The 16,090-nt window shown below is 38.1% G+C and overlaps 1 protein-coding gene across 12 annotated transcripts in view; it reads left to right on the top strand.

The window, feature by feature from the left end:
* Positions 1 to 16,090, top strand: part of UNC13B (unc-13 homolog B) — a 237,719-nt gene that overhangs the window by 115,301 nt on the left and 106,328 nt on the right. The window lies entirely within an intron of this gene.

Genomic DNA, 16,090 nt, shown 5'->3' with positions numbered 1-16,090 from the left:
ACTGATATGTGATATTGGCAATAACTAAACCCTTGTCAACAGTATTGTAAGGTAATTTGTAAGCATTAAGGTGTTCATGTTTATTCTTAGTAGACATAAAGACTTTTTAGCAGATACCAGACAGCATGAGAATTGTAACACCTCTCTTAACTTTTCTTGTGAAACTTGGAAATTCCAGGCAAGCATTACAGAAAAGAAATTCAAAGCTTCTGCATACAAGTTTATCTGTTACATCTTTTTGTTTCTTCCTCCCCAAAGGCTTCTGTATTTTCTTGGAGTATTCTTGTTTTTAATGAGTAGATACATAGACCAGAGAATATATTCTGAGGTTCAAGGAAGAAGGGCAGGAGGATTAATGGGAGGATGGAAAAGGAATCCGAAGATCTAGCTCATAACCTACATACCGATCAGAAGTGACAAATACACGAATGCAGTGACTTGAGTATGTTACTTGTTGTGGTGATCCTCAGGTGTATAGCAGTACCCTGGAAATAGAGGGGAAAGTTCTCGGGTGACAGAAAAATAAGCAAATAGTTAAGAATACCATAAAGTTTGTTCAAGAAGTCTTTCCAGAGAGATGAGTTTAAAGATGATATTTAAGGGGCTAATTAAAATGTGTTGATTGGAAGGAAAGATTATTCATAGTAGGATAAATGCAAAGTATGGGGAGAGGATTAAAAAGATGGCAAATTATATGCTGACCATATTGGTCTAGAGAGAGTAGAGTGATACCGAAGTTGTACTTGCTATCCTGCAGAAGGAAATGAGTCCCTCTGTTGTTTTCTTCAAAAAGTGAAGATATACAGAGCTGGACTAGTTTGGCAGATTCACTTCTTTGAGAGCCCTTTCGTCAGGAATCTAGTGTGTCTTGGCACCTATTATGTTGTCTCCTTTCTAATTTGTTAAAGGGTTGAAAGCTTTGTGCCACTTAAAATTTTGGTGGCTTATGACTGAAGACCTATTACTATGAGCAGTGGAAGCAGAAGAGCAAATGCTACATCCCTAATTACTTCCATTTATCTAGAACACATGCCCTTCAGGAAAATAGGATTGCTTGACTAGCTGGCCTCTATCCTGAAGAATCTCCCACCTCATCAATTTCCTCTATTTTCCCATTCTCATTTCTAAAATCCCAGAAGGCAGAGATCTTTCTTTGCCATCTTTCTCCCACCATTTACCACTTTTATTTGAGTCTCCTATTCTGGCTCTTGCATTAAAGTATCCTAATCATGTTGGTGTTCTCTAGATAGCTGATTCTTGGTTACCTTGAACCTAGGAGCCCTTCCTTCCACTTTCATGTTTTAAAGGGACCACATGCATAAATTTCATTTTTGTATCAAAAGATGCAGGGTATGCTATGAAAAACAAATTTTTTTCCTCAACCCTGTCCTTTAGCTATTCGGTTTCTGCCTCAAGGCAGCCACTATTGCCATTTATTGTGGATTTCTCTAGAGAGAGTTTGTACATTCACAAGAGTTTATACATTTATACTTAAAGCCCCGCTCACAAAAGGTAGTATGCTTTGCATAGTGTTAACATACCTTGCTTTTTTTCACTTCATATATTTAATATATACTACATGTATGGAACCAGTTCCTATTAATGGACATTTTAAAAATGAAGGTGAAATTAATTTATAAAATTAACCATTTTGTAGTGTATAATTCAGTGACAGTATATTCACAGTGTTATGTAATCATCACCTGTATATAATTCCAAAACATTTTCATCAGCCCTAAAGGAGACACTGTATTCATTAAGCAGTCAGTCGCCATTCTTCCCCCAACCCCCAGTTGCTGGCAGTCACTAATCTACTTTCTGCCTTTATGGATTTACCTATTTTGGATATTTCATATAAATGGAATCATACAATATGTGACCTTTTATGACTGCCCTCTTCAGTTAGCATAATACTTTCAAAGTTCATCTATGTTGTAGCATGTATCAGGATATCCTTCCTTTTTTTGTTTTTTATTTTTATTTATTTTGAAATTTGATTCCAATAATCATGACCTCTGCACGAGGATGACACGTAAATTTGTGAAGTGCTCCATATTTTTAAAATTTGGGGGCGCCGGGGTGGTTCAGTCAGTTAAGCGACCGGCTCTTGATTTCGGCTCAGGTCCCGAAATCAGGTCTCTTGATTTCACAGTTCATGGGACTGAATCTTGCATCAGGCTCTGTGCTGACAGTGTGGAGCCTGCTTGGGATTCTCTCTTTACCCTTCCCCAACTCACTCACACTCTTAAAATAAATAAATAAACATTTAAAAAATTGATTCCAGTGTAATTAACATTAGCTGTATGAGCTTCAGGTGTACAATATAGTGATCCAACAATCCTATACATTACTCAGTTTCCATCACAATAAGTGTACTCCTAGTCCCCTTCACCTATTTCACCCATCCTTCTCAACCCCCACCTCTCCTCTGGCAGCCACTAGTTCTCTTAAGAGTCTTTTTTGTTTTGTTTGTCTCCTTTTTTTCTTTGTTAGGATATCCTTACTTTTTAAGGTGGAATAATACTGCATTGTATGTGTATACCACATTTTGTTTATTCATTCATCAGTTGATGGACATTAGGTTGTTTCTAGCTTTTGGCTGTTAATAGTAGAGCTGCTGTGAATGATTGTTACAAGTATTTGTTTGAATATATTTGTTGTGAATATATACCTAGGATTGGAATTGCTATTAAAGGACATTTAAGTTGCTTCTGATATTGGCTGTTACAGTGCTAAAGTTGATATTTTACATGTATAATTTTTTAATGTTCATTTTTGAGAGAGAGTGCATGAGCAGGGGAGGAACAGAGTGGCGGTGGGGGGCGGGGCAGAGGATTCACAGTGGGCTGACAGCAGAGAGCCCAATGTGGGACTTGAACTCATGAATAGAGCCGAAGTTCAAGGCTCAACCGAATGAGCCACCCAGGCACCCCATGTATAATTTTATACATGTATGTGTATTGGATGATAGCCAGTAGTGGAATTGCTGAGTTATAGCATCGAGCATTTAACAATACATACAACATTTTGGAATATTTTACAAAACTGTCTTCTATAGAGGCTGTGCTATTTTCACCCCTACTAGCAAAGTATGAGACTGCTTTTTCCTCCCTTGGCCTTTAGGTACAGCCAGCCTCTTACAAATCATATTCCAGAGAGCACAGTGAAAACAGCCATAGGTGAAAGTTCTTGTGCCTTGATTGACTCAGAATCTCCTTCCTGCTTAGCCTGTCTTTCCCTATCTACCATCCTGGTTCTTTTATTTCTGACTTCCTATTTTGGCTCTTAATAAGCGGGCACCCCTCTTTGTTTGGTGTGCTGTTCAAACTTCCTTCTCTGGGTTATCAACTTGGCTTTCTGCTTATATTTTAATTTTGGACAATTTCTTTCAGTTTATTTTCAATAGTAATACCTTGGAAGTAGAGAGGAAAGTGTTGAGGTGGCTGAGAAGAAGCAAATGGTTAAGAATGGTGTTTAGTTTGTTCAGGAAGGCTGTTCAGAAGACATGAGTTCAGAAATGACTTTTGAAGAAGCTAATTGGAATGTATTGATTGAAAAGAAAGATATTCATAGTAGGATAAAAGAAAATTGTGAAGGGAGGATTCCTTCCTGGCCTCATTCCTGGCCAGTAACTGGCTGGAACATCCTCCCTTGGTAGCGGGAGTAAAGGATGAGTCACTTCACAGTTTTGCAACCTTTAGTCCAGGACTAGGACTCTCAGAGTCAGGAAAATATGTTGGTTATAGACTCCACAGAGTATACAGAGAGTCTTATTTTAGTAGTAGGGCAGTGCAGTGAGTCTAGGACAGTGAGTCTAGTAAGAGTGGGTGCTGAGCATTACACTGTACATGTGGTATCTGTATAAGCAGTTGATACTAATGATTATAGGTGTTGGCAAACTAACAAAGAAAAGAGAGAAATTGTAACAATATGGTTTGGCTGATAAAAATAATGTTAATTGTAGTCTTCTGACTCCTTTATTTCTATCTTATCTTTTTCCAGAAAGAATTTGTGGTGGCTAATTGCAGTCATTAACATCAACTTATTATCATTTCTGTTCAATTACTGTGGCATGCAATTATGTATGTTAAAAATGTCAGATTAATGTATTAAAGTTTCATTTGAGGGGCACCTGGCTGGCTTAGGTGGTAGAGCATGTGACTCTTGATCTCAGGGTTGTGAATTTGAGCTCCATGTTGGATGTAGAGATTACTTAAAAAATAAATCTTAAAAAAAAAAGTTTCATTTGAGTACAGTACTTAAGTGCCTAACCTGGTCACAGTACTTGTTGTATATATACAACAGTCTGTTACTCTGTAAAAGCATGGTCATCTTATGGTTTTTTTTATTATTGATTTCATTGGTTCAGAGTGGTAAGAAATGAATTTGATCGGCTAAACAGGATTAACAGAAATATTGTAGAGATCAACAATTGTTACAGTTATTCATTGCACAAACAAGTATTGGACACCTTTTCCTCATGCTAAGAACCATGCTAGGCACTGGGGATACAGAGATGAAAGTCCTTGACCTTAGTGAGCTCAAGTCCAGAGAGGAAAATATATTTACTACCATGTAATTAAGTGAAAGTGGAGGAAAACAACTTAACCCAATTTTGGGGTGGTTAGGAGAGGCTTCCCAGAGGAAATGATACCTAAATTGAAAAGAATTTAAAAGTCAACAAAAGTCCGTAGGTTCACTCTTTGCATTGTGTGTTCTATGGGTTTTGGCAAATGTATAACGACACATATTCACCCTAATAATATGACACAGAATAGTTTCCCTTTCCTGAAATTTCCCTGTGCTCTACCTATTGATCCTTACTTCCTTCAAAACCTCTGGCATAAAGTAAGTTTTGAAAGATGAGTAGGAGTCAGTTAAGAAGGAGAAAAGAGGGGGCGCCTGGGTGGCACAGTCGGTTAAGCGACCGACTTCAGCCCGGTCACGATCTCGCGGTCCGTGAGTTCGAGCCCCGCGTCAGGCTCTGGGCTGATGGCTCGGAGCCTGGAGCCTGTTTCCCATTCTGTGTCTCCCTCTCTCTCTACCCCTCCCCCGTTCATGCTCTGCCTCTCTCTGTCCCAAAAATAAAATAAAAAACGTTGAAAAAAAATTAAAAAAAAAAAAGAAGGAGAAAAGAGTTTATGGTACTAAGATACTAACATAAAAAAGCAGGACTTATAAGCATGTTGAAAATTCTAGATGACTTGAGGGCAGGGGATAAGAGTGGGGCAGGATCAGAGATGAGGCATAGAGTCTTCATATCTTACAGGATTTGAAAGCTGTAGCAAGCTATATTTTATCTTGAAGACAATGAGAAGCCTTTAAAGACCTTAGGGGAATGAAACAATCAGATGGTGGTGATTGTAGTGATATACCCAGTTTGTTTGATATATTAAAAAATCTTTTGTAGAATATAACAGATACACAACTTCATAAAACAGACATTTAGTTTAATGAATTCACATAAGATAGGCAAAAAATAGACCTTTGTCAGGCACCCTAGAAAGCTCTCCACAAGCCCCTTCCCAATCATAATTTCCATCTCCCTAAAAGTAACTACTCTACCAACTTTATGCTAATGACTTCCTTGCTTTATATTTTATCACTCAAGTGTACATCACTAAACATAAGAATTTATTTTTGCCTATGTTGTCTTTTTTGATACATCTTATAGTTCTTTTTTAATCTATGGGTTCCTTCTCCATCTCCTAATTTTTTTCTTGCAGTTCTTTATTGAAGTGACAAAGCCATTAACTACATGGCTTTGTTTGACTTACACTTTCCCATATTGTGAATTTTGCTCAATATATTCCCATAGCATAGTTTACTCTTCTGTCCTTTATATTTTTTGGTAACTTGATAGTTGAACTGCAAGATTGATCAAATTCAAATTTGATATATTTCATTTGAAATGTACAATTTAAAACTCCTCTCCTATTGGTGGATGATATTTGGATTTTTCCCAAATTTTTGCTATTGAAACAGTGCTAGAGTGAGCAACTTCATACAAATGTGTTTTTTTGGGAATATGCAAATGGATCTCCCCTTCCCTATTATATATTGTGTACCTTTAAGTACCTTTCCTTCATAGTTACTTAATATGTATGATTGTTTGATATATATTTTTGTTCTTCAGGCCATAAATTTTATGAGTAAGGGAAATGTTTATCTGTGTATTCCTAGTACCTTTGCTCAATAAATACCAGTTGAATTAGTGCATTTCTATTAAGCAGAATTATTGGATTAAGGGATATACACATTTTAAGTTTTGGTAGATATTGTCAAGTTATACTCTAGAAAGATTGTACCTATTTTATATTTCTGCTCCTGATACTCATTTTCTCACATCCAGCCTCAATGCCCCTTTTGCCCTCCCCCTTTTCTCCTCTATCTTTTGATCCTCTCCTTCTACAAACATTTTTAAAGTTTATTTTTAGTAATTTCTACACCCATTGTGGTGTTCAAACTCAGGACCCTAAGATTAAGAGTCACATGCTCATGACTGAGCCAGCCAGGTGCCTTAGAAACATTTTTTGATACATTCTTGGTTCTGTTCTAGGTACTTAGGATACATCAGGAAGCAGAACTCAAAAAGATCCTGAGTGGGAGGAGACAGTAAATGTAATGAATAAGGAAATTATATGGGAATTTAGAGAGTGGGCCAATTAAGGAGTAGATGGTTCAGGGGCACCTGGATGGTTGGGTTTGTTAAGCATCTGACTTCAGCTCATGTCATGATCTCTTGGTCTGTGAGTTGGAGCCCCAAGTCAGGCTCTGTGTTGACAGCTCAGAGCCTGGAGCCTGCTTCGAATTCTGTGTCTCCATCTCTCTTTGCCCCTCCCCTGCTCATGCGCGCTCGCTCGCTCTCTTGCTCTCTCTCTCTCTCTCCCCCGCCCCCCTCTCTCTCAAAAATAAAGGTTAAAAAAAAATTAAAGAGTAGATGGTTCAAGGTAATTGGGAACATTAGAATTGAAGTTGTTGTAATTATAAATAAGGTGGTTAGTGTATAAACCACAGAAAATGACTTGAGTAAAACTTGGAGGTGGTTAGCAGTATGGCTCTCTGGGTGAAAGTGTGATGGTTAGAAGAAATAGCTGGTTCAAAGGCTAGTTGATCTATTCTGTTTTTCTTCCTCCCTCCCTCCCCCCACTTTCTTTCTTATCCTAGATTTTTTTTCATGTTTATTTATTTTTGAGAGAAAAAGAAACAGAGTGTGAGTGAGGGAGGGGCAGAGAGAGAGGGAGACAGAATCCAAAGCAGGCTGCAGGCTGTGAGCTGTCAGCACAGAGCCTGGCACAGGGCTCAAACTCATGAACCGAGAGATCATGACCTGAGCCAGTCAGACTTTTAACTGGCTGAGCCACCCAGCCGCCCCTAGATCCTAGATTTTTTAAATTAAAGATCCATGTTGGTTTCCAATGTATTTATGACTTATAATAAAGATGGCTGCATATTAATATTATACTTCTCTGATCTAGATACTTCATTTTTTAAATTTCCCAATTTTTACTTGTTAATTTTTTTTAAATGTTTATTTTTGAGAGAGAGACAGAATACGAGCAGGGGAGGGGCAGAGAGGGAGGGAGACAGAAGCTGAAGCAGGCCCAAGGCTCTAAGCTGTCAGCACAGAGCTTGATGCGGGGCTTGAACCCACGAACCTTGAAATCATGACCTGAGGCGAAATCAAAAGTGACGTTTAGCCCCCTGAGCCACCTAGCCACCCCACACCTATTTTGTTTCTTAAATTCCACATGAGTGAACTCATATGGTATTTGTCTTTCTCTAACATATTTTGCTTAGCGTAATAAACTCTAGCTCCATCCATGTTGTTGCAAATGGCAAGATTTCATTCTTTTTGATACCTAAGTAATAAATTATTATATATAAATACCATATCTTCTTTATCCATTCATCAGTCAGTGGACATTTGGGCTCCCTCCATAGTTTGGTTATGGTTGATAATGTTGCTGTAAACATCAAGGTGTATGTGCCCCTTCAAATCTGTATTTTTGTATCCTTTGGGTAAATACCTAGTAGTGCAGTTACTGGGTAGTGCAATTACTGTATTGTAGGGTAGTTCTACAGAATGGGAGAAGGTATTTGCAAATGACCTATCTGATAAAGGGTTAGTATCTGAAATCTATAAAGAACTTTTCAAACTCAACACCCAAAAGACAGCTAAGAAATGGGCAGAACATGGCATACCTGGTGACTGACTTAGTTAGGCCTCCAACTCTTGATTTTGGCTCAGGTCATGATCCCAGGATTGTGGGATCATGCCCTGCATCTAGCTCCATGCTGAGTGTGGAGCCTGCTTAGGATGCATGCTCTCTCTCTCTCCCCCCGCCCCCAAAAACAATAAATAAAGGAAATGGGCAGAAGGCATGACTAGATCATTTCCAAAGAAGATATCCAGATGGCTAACAGACACATGGAAAGATGATCAACATCGCTCATCATCAGGAAAATACAAATAAAAACCATGGTGAGATACCACCTCACACCTGTCAGAATGGTTAAAAGTAACACAAGAAACAACAAGTGTTAGCGAGGATGCAGAGAAAGGGGAACCCTCTTGCCCTGTTGGTGGGAATGCAAACTGGTGCACCCACTAGAGAACAGTATGGAGGTTCCGCAAAAAGTTAAAAATTCCTGTTTCTTGATCTGTATGCTGGTTACACGAGTGTGTTCACAGTATTCATTGAACAGTACCCTTATGATTTGTGTACCCTACTGCATCTAATACTTCACTAGGGCTTGTATATTAAAAATAAGGAGTCGACATTGAACATTTCAAAATGGCTAGGAATTACCTAGCTGTTCAATGTGATGAATGCATTAAACAATTTCTATTAATAAATCATCTTTCCTTTCCTATAATATGCCCTAGTTGATTATGATAAGTTATTCTTTTACTATAATTTTTTTTTTAATGTTTATTTATTCTTGAGAGAGAGAGAGAGAGAGAGAGAGAGACAGAGTGTGAGCAGGGGAGGGGCAGACAGAGAGGGAGACACAGAATCTGAAGCAGGCTCTGGGCTCTGAGCTGTCAGCACAGAACCTGATGGGGGAGGGGGGCTCAAACTCACAAACTGTGAAATCATGACCTGAGCTGAAGTTGGACACTTAATTGACTGAGCCACCCAGGTGCCCCAGTTATTCTTTTACTATAATGCCAGGTTAGATTTGCTTGTATTTTAATACATATGTTCACAAAGAAGTTTGGTCAATAGCTTCTTTTTTTTAAATTCTCTTATGTTAGGTTTGAAGTACTTTTCTTTATTAACAGTTTTTTACTGTTTTCAATGGAAAGGGAAGTTCTATAGTACTTATCTAATCTACTGTCTTGAAAGGGAGAATGGAATAATTTCTAGTGGTTGACTTTATTGTCCTTTGTGAGTTACCTGGTAATTACTACATTTTAGTAATTGGTAGATGAGTCCTGTCATTGCCTAGACAGATGACTATTCACTTGAAGTCTGAGGCTCAAATATCCTGTCATTTCATTGTCATGGAAAAATTGACCGTCACTGGACTAACTGGTGATATAACAGTTGCCTGGGGTTGTTTTGTTTGGTAACTATAGACCTTACTTTTTTAATGTGACTATTTCTGATTTCTAATGTTTTCCACTAGAAACAAGATGAAATAAACAGAACAAGAAGCCTGTGAGTATATTGCCATTGCATAGTCAACAGGGATAAGTAAAGAATCTTCACCTTCTATGAAAGAGGATTCATTTTTAATTGGGTCCTGGACCTGCTAGAATTTTCTCATTTACATGTATGCTCACATTGAACTGGTCTTTGAGCTCAGTAGGATAGTCCGTCTGGCTGCCTTCTTCCATCAGTGCAGGAGCACTATGCTTTTGACTGAGAGACTGGCTTTTTCATATAGGAAATTCTATAGCTTTATTTTTCAAATTGTAATTCAAAATCAGTAGCATGAGAGTCCCCAGCTTCTTACTGAAAAGGCAGATTCAAACAACAGCAAATACAGATTCTTAAGGCACTTCCAGCATTTTGAATTAGAATTTCTGGGAGTGGGATCTAGGTAATGCGTGTTATAACAGGACTCAGTTTTTCTCTTCCTTCCTTCCTTCCTTCCTTCCTTCCTTCCTTCCTTCCTTCCTTCCTTCCTTCCTTCCTTCCTCTTTCTTTTTTTTTTTTTAAGTGTGTTGTAGGGGCACCTGGGTGACTCAGGCAACTGAGCGTCTGACTTTGGCTTGGGTCATGATCTCACTGTTCGTGAGTTCGAGCCCCATATCAGGCTCACTGCTGTCAGTGCAGAGCCTGTTTGGGATTCTCTCTCTCCCTCTCTCTCTCTGTGCCCCTCCTCCACTTGTGCGCAAGCACACGTGCTCTCTTTCTCTAAAATAAAACATTTAAAAAATTTTTGAAATTCATCCATTTTGTTGAGTGTATTAGTAATGCATTTCCTTTTATTACTAAGTAGTATTCTATCATGGATATACTACATTTTGTTATTGATTCACCTATTGCTAGGCATTTGGGTTGTTTCTGGTTATTGTGAATAATATGAACATTTTCATGATCATATGTTTTAATTTTTCTTGGTTAAATATCTAGAAGTGGAATGGCTGGATCATATGGGTAGATGTGTGTTTAACTTTTTCAGGAATAGGCAGATGGTTTTTGCTTTGATAATAGAGACATTGTATTAGAGTCATTGAGCATTGTTTAAGGAAAATTGTTTAAGTGGAACTTAAGAATGGGTACCAACTAAATAAGGGAGAAGAGGGAACATTTACTGAGTAATTATCATTCGTCTGTCACATGGAGCTAAATGCTACATACTTGATTTTCAATTTTTTTGCAAATTTGAGAGGTGTTATTACTATTCATTTTTTATAGGTGATGAATAGAAGGGCAGAGAAGTTAAGCAGCCTAAGATCACACAGTTAGTAAGTGATGGCTTTAAACCTAGGTTTATCTGGTTCCAAAACTCAAAACCCATTCTATTAAATCAGCAAGGAGTGGAAACGAAGGACATTCTGGCTTCAGAAGTTGAGGGACAAATAGGGGAAATCAGGCTCATTCCTTTATCTCCCAAGTGTGGCAAGCATAGGAACTGTGACAATACCTGTTTGCCAGTTAACAAAGACTTTGTTCTGGGGGAATGGTGGACAATGAGATTTGATATTTATTTGGTATCAGATCATAGAGGGCTTTAAAAGCCGTGAAGATAAATATACTCTTTTATAGATAGTGAGCAGTTACAAATTATCAAAACGGTAACGATGTGATCAGAAACTGGATTTAGGAAAATTAGTCTAGTTGTCATCTGCTGGGTTGATTGAATGGGACAGATCAGAAGGTCACAAGTCCAGCAATAATCTGCAATAATTCAGGCATGAGGTAATGGATTCCTCGATAAGGACTGAGAAACTATGAAGAAGGGACAGTAAGAAGGAGACCTCAGAGTGGAATTAACTATTAAGCTTATTAACAGGCTGGACACGGGAGATAAAGTAGGGAGGAATTTTTGGAATGGTTTTGTGGTTTCTGGCTTGGAAGTGCCAGGAGTTCAGTGGTTTGGGGCTTGAGGTACACTTGGTAATGCTAATCTGCACAGAGCTCATAACATTATAAATACAATGTCATTGCCAATAGAGGCTCAGACTGCCTAACTCTTAGCATCAGGAGCCACTGAACTGCAGGGTAATTGGTTATTCACGTGTTAAGTATGTGAACTGAAGAGGTTTAAGGCTCTAGGGAGGTGGGAAACATTAGCATGCTCATTAAAATTGTCAGTTTAGCACATATTTGTTATGTGTGAATGCCCAATTTGAGAATGTTGCTGGTTTTAGAAGAGGCTCTTAGTGTACTTAGTTTTTTCTGTAACACATTTGGCCACTGTCTGTTCCCTGCTTGCTTCCTTTTTTGCATCCTGTGATAAGCAGTATCTTCCACCATGCTCACATTCAGTGTTTTACTGTATGAATTGTGGAATCTCTTGATGTCTCCTTATTCTATTGTATGTGCTTCCATTTTCTTCTAAACAGTCTATACTCCAGCTTTCACTCATTAACATTTCTATTAAAGTTTTTAGTAACTTCTTTATTTCTAAATCCAGTAGGCCTTTTTCAGTTTCTTCCTTCCTTCCTTCCTTCCTTCCTTCCTTCCTTCCTTCCTTCCTTCCTTCCTTCCTTTCTTTTCTTTCGACTCTCCTGTAGCACTTAACACTTATTGATCACTGCTTTCTTGAAACCTTGCTTTTGTTTTTGTTTTTTTTTCTGATTCAGAGATGATACGGCCCTGGTTTTCTTCCTCTCTGGCTTCTTCACACCCTCCTTCATGGACTCTTCCTTTTTGTTTTTTTAAAGTCAGTTTTATTAAGGTATAATTCACATAGAGTAAAAATCTCCCTCATAGTGTCCAGTACTATGTTTGTCAAAACACAAGCACATACAGTCTTATAACCATAACCATAGTTAAGATATAAAGCAGTTCCATCAACCCTAAAAGTTTTCTAAACCCCTTTGGTAGTCAGCCACTTCCACTCCTGGCCCATGCAAACCCTCATTTGTTTTCTGCCCTTGTTGTATTGCCTTTTCCAGAAAATTATATAAGAATAATGTAGTATGTAGCTTTTTTTGTCTTTTGGTTTTTTTGTTTCAGTTATCATACTGCATTAGAGATTCATCTGTGTGTTTCTGTTCATGCCTTTTTATTCCTGAATAGTACTCAATTATATGGATATACCATGATTTGTTTATCAAATGGATATTTATAGTTATTAGTGAATATGAATTAAGCAACTGTGAACATTCATGTATAGGGTTTTATGTGAACATGTTTTTATTTTTCTTGGGTGAATACATATGAGAGGGTTGCTGGGTTTTATGGTATGTATATAACTTAGTAAGAAATGCCAAGATTTTCCAAAGTGACCTACCACTTTGCATTCTTGCCAACCATGTATGAGAATGCCAGTGTCTTCACAGCGTCACCAACACTTTGTTTTGTTCTTTGTTTCTTCCCTTCCCTTCTTTGTCTGCTTTTTAAACGTGGCTGTTCTGTAGGTTCCCCTCACCCCTTTGTACAGCCTCCCCCCCTTATCCTGCATTCTGCCTCATTGTTCTTATATACTGACATTTTAATTTTTATACATGATTTACACCTATTTGTTGAGCTGCTATTTTGTGCCAGGCACTAAGGGTACAGCAAGGAACAAAGCAGAAAAATCTGTTTTCATGGCAGTTTGTATTCTTGAAAACTTAGAACTCCACATATCTTTCCTCAGCTCCACAACCATGTATCCATCTGTCTCCCAGACATATTCATTTGAGATAGCACATAAATACCTCAAAGCCAATAATCTAACACTGAATTCATCATCTCCTTCAACTTGCCCCTCTCTTGTATTTCTCTTCTTAATGAATGATGCCATACCCACCCAGTAGCTCAAGCTAAAAAGCTGGGTGGTATTATTTAGGTTTTACTCTCCTCACTTCCCACATTCAATACTTATTAAACCCGATATATTTTATGTCACAAATGTACCCACTCTCTCCACTCCCTCTGCCACCTTCCTAGTTTAAGCCATCATCAGGCCAGTATAGTAGCTTCCTTACCAGCCTTCCTGACACCAGTCTCCAGTCCACCCACCCTACAAACTTTTGGCCATACTGCACCACCACCACTCTCTTTCTAAAATGACAAATCTGATTCTGTCTCTCCCGTGCTTAATACCATATTATTTCATTCTTATGTGGAATTTAAGAAACAAGCAAATGAACAAAGGAAACATAAAGAGACAAACTGGAAAACAGACTGTCAACCGTAGAGAACAGATTACCAGAGGGGAACAGGGTGAGGGGGGCAGGAGAAATAGGTGAAGAAGATTAAGAGTATACTTACCATGATGAGCACTGAGTAATGTATAGAATTGTTGAATCACTATATTGTACCCCTGAAACCAATATAACACTGAATGTTAACTGTACTGGAATTGAAAAAAGAAAAAGGCTGTGACAGCTCTGCATTAACCTCCAGATAATTCCAATTTCCTAACATTATTAAATTTCTAAATATTACCTGGGACCTCCTTTGATTAGGTTCTTTTATAACCCTGTAGCCTCCTATTCAGATATGCTAGAACTGTTTTCAGGTTCACCGAATATACTTTTGCATGTATAATTTCCATTTCCTGGAATAATCCCTTACCCCCTTTATTGGTACTTATGCCTAGCAAAACCTAACAATCCTCAGTATTGTTCTACTGGCTAGTGAGATGTTTTAGTGCATTTTTGGAGTGGGGAAGGAAACTTGCCCACTTAAACTGATGTTGTTTCTCTTATAATGGTACCACTCTCAAGTGACAATAGGGAACTAGTTGGTCAGAGAGCATAACTTATTTTCATGGCTTAGGGTTGGACCTTGTAGATGGCATCAAATCATTCATTTGGTTTAGTCATATAATAGACATTTATCGAGCACCTACTGTGTCTAGGAAACTGCTATGCAGTGCTGTGGTACATTCAAGGATGAGGCAGTGTCCTTCAATGAGAGGCTTCTTTGGGTCCAGAGTTTCAGGAGAAATAGCATTGTCACTTGCTTGGAGCAATCTAGGGTGATAGGCATGTTCTGAAGTTCTGTGATTATTTTTCAGTTTTTTTTTTTTTTTTTTTTTAAGAAGCAAGGTAATTATTCACAGTTGTTATGGCAACAGTGGAATTTTCTTTTAGACCCCTTCTTTCCCTGTGTTTAGAGTGTAAGTAAATTATTAAAACAAAAAATGTCACAGTAAACCAACGTATCCTTTTTGAGGGGTGAAAAGAAGGGAAGAAGTAAGTATAGGAAGAAAACTGACTCTCAGTGTATAGTTAAATTAAATAGACTGTGACTGATTAGTAGTAGTCCCATATGCCCAGGATTGCGAGTTGGCTCAGGTAATGAAACCATCCTGTTTTGACGTCATTCAGTGCTTCCAGAATTTTGAGTCTTAACCGCAAATTTTCAAGGGAACTGCACCTTTAGAACTCTGAGGACTTTCTAACCCAGACGTTGACAGTCCCTCAGCAGATATTAGGGTTGTCAGTGTGTGGACCCTCCTGCTACCTATTTATTAGGAACTTATAAGGCAAGCAAAAAGTTGGCAACATGACAAAACAACAAGAAATGCCCATTGCTTGCCCTGTTCCAGGGACCTGTGCTAGGTACTTTACGTGGATTTTCTCTTATAATCTTTCAGTAACCAACGAGACTCATACTATTCTCATATTACCTGGAGGAAATGTCTGTAATAACTTCTTCAAGGCCATATAGCCAGTAGTGGCAGAGCTTAAAAGAACTTAGTTTTGGCTTGAGTACTCATATTCTTAATTATGAAGCTAAATTACTCCTTGTTTCTTGGGATAAAGGCCTATTTTTAGTGATTGTGTTCTCATGCACACACATGCATCACATTAGTTGCCTCAAATTCAATTTTGAGTGTGAAATAGGATTTAAATGTAATTAACATTGAATTTTTTTTGATCTGAAAAATGAATAGAAAATGTTCAGTTTTCTCTTGTCATTCAAAGCTCCTGTGTTTTAATGGATTTTATTAAATTCTATAGCCAGTTGAGAAAAAAAGTGGCTCTCTCTGAGCACCCAAAGGGCTACAGTGTTTCATTACATTTTGGAAGATTAGAGGTTAATGCCATTCTTTGGCCTTTTAAAGAGTGTCAAAATTAGACATCATTGCTCCCAGACAAGGGAATCACTCTCTTCCACTGTGTTAGGTCTGAGATTCTCAGGGATATACTGTGGTGGTCTCAGATTTGGCAAACATCAAGACAAGGAAGGATTTCTTAGAGACAGGTTGAATTTTTGTCATTTTGAATAAGGAAGGTTATATATGCTCCTAAATGATGATGTTCTGAGACCTAGGCCAGAAGGAGGTTTAAAATAGTGTAGAAGAAGCAGGGGTGCCTGGCTGGTTCAGTCAGAGGAGCATGTGACTCTTGATCCCAGGGTTATGAGTTTGATCTCCATGTTGGGTGTAGAGATTATTTAAATAAATAAAACTTTTTTAAACGAAGAGTGTAGAAGCTGTTTTTTGTTATTCTGTATGGTAAATTATA

The sequence above is a fragment of the Acinonyx jubatus genome, chromosome D4 (genome assembly GCF_027475565.1).
Source record: "Acinonyx jubatus isolate Ajub_Pintada_27869175 chromosome D4, VMU_Ajub_asm_v1.0, whole genome shotgun sequence".
NCBI lineage: Eukaryota > Metazoa > Chordata > Mammalia > Carnivora > Felidae > Acinonyx > Acinonyx jubatus.
Note: the sequence above shows the minus strand (reverse complement) of the source record. Positions and strands in the feature narration are given on the sequence as shown.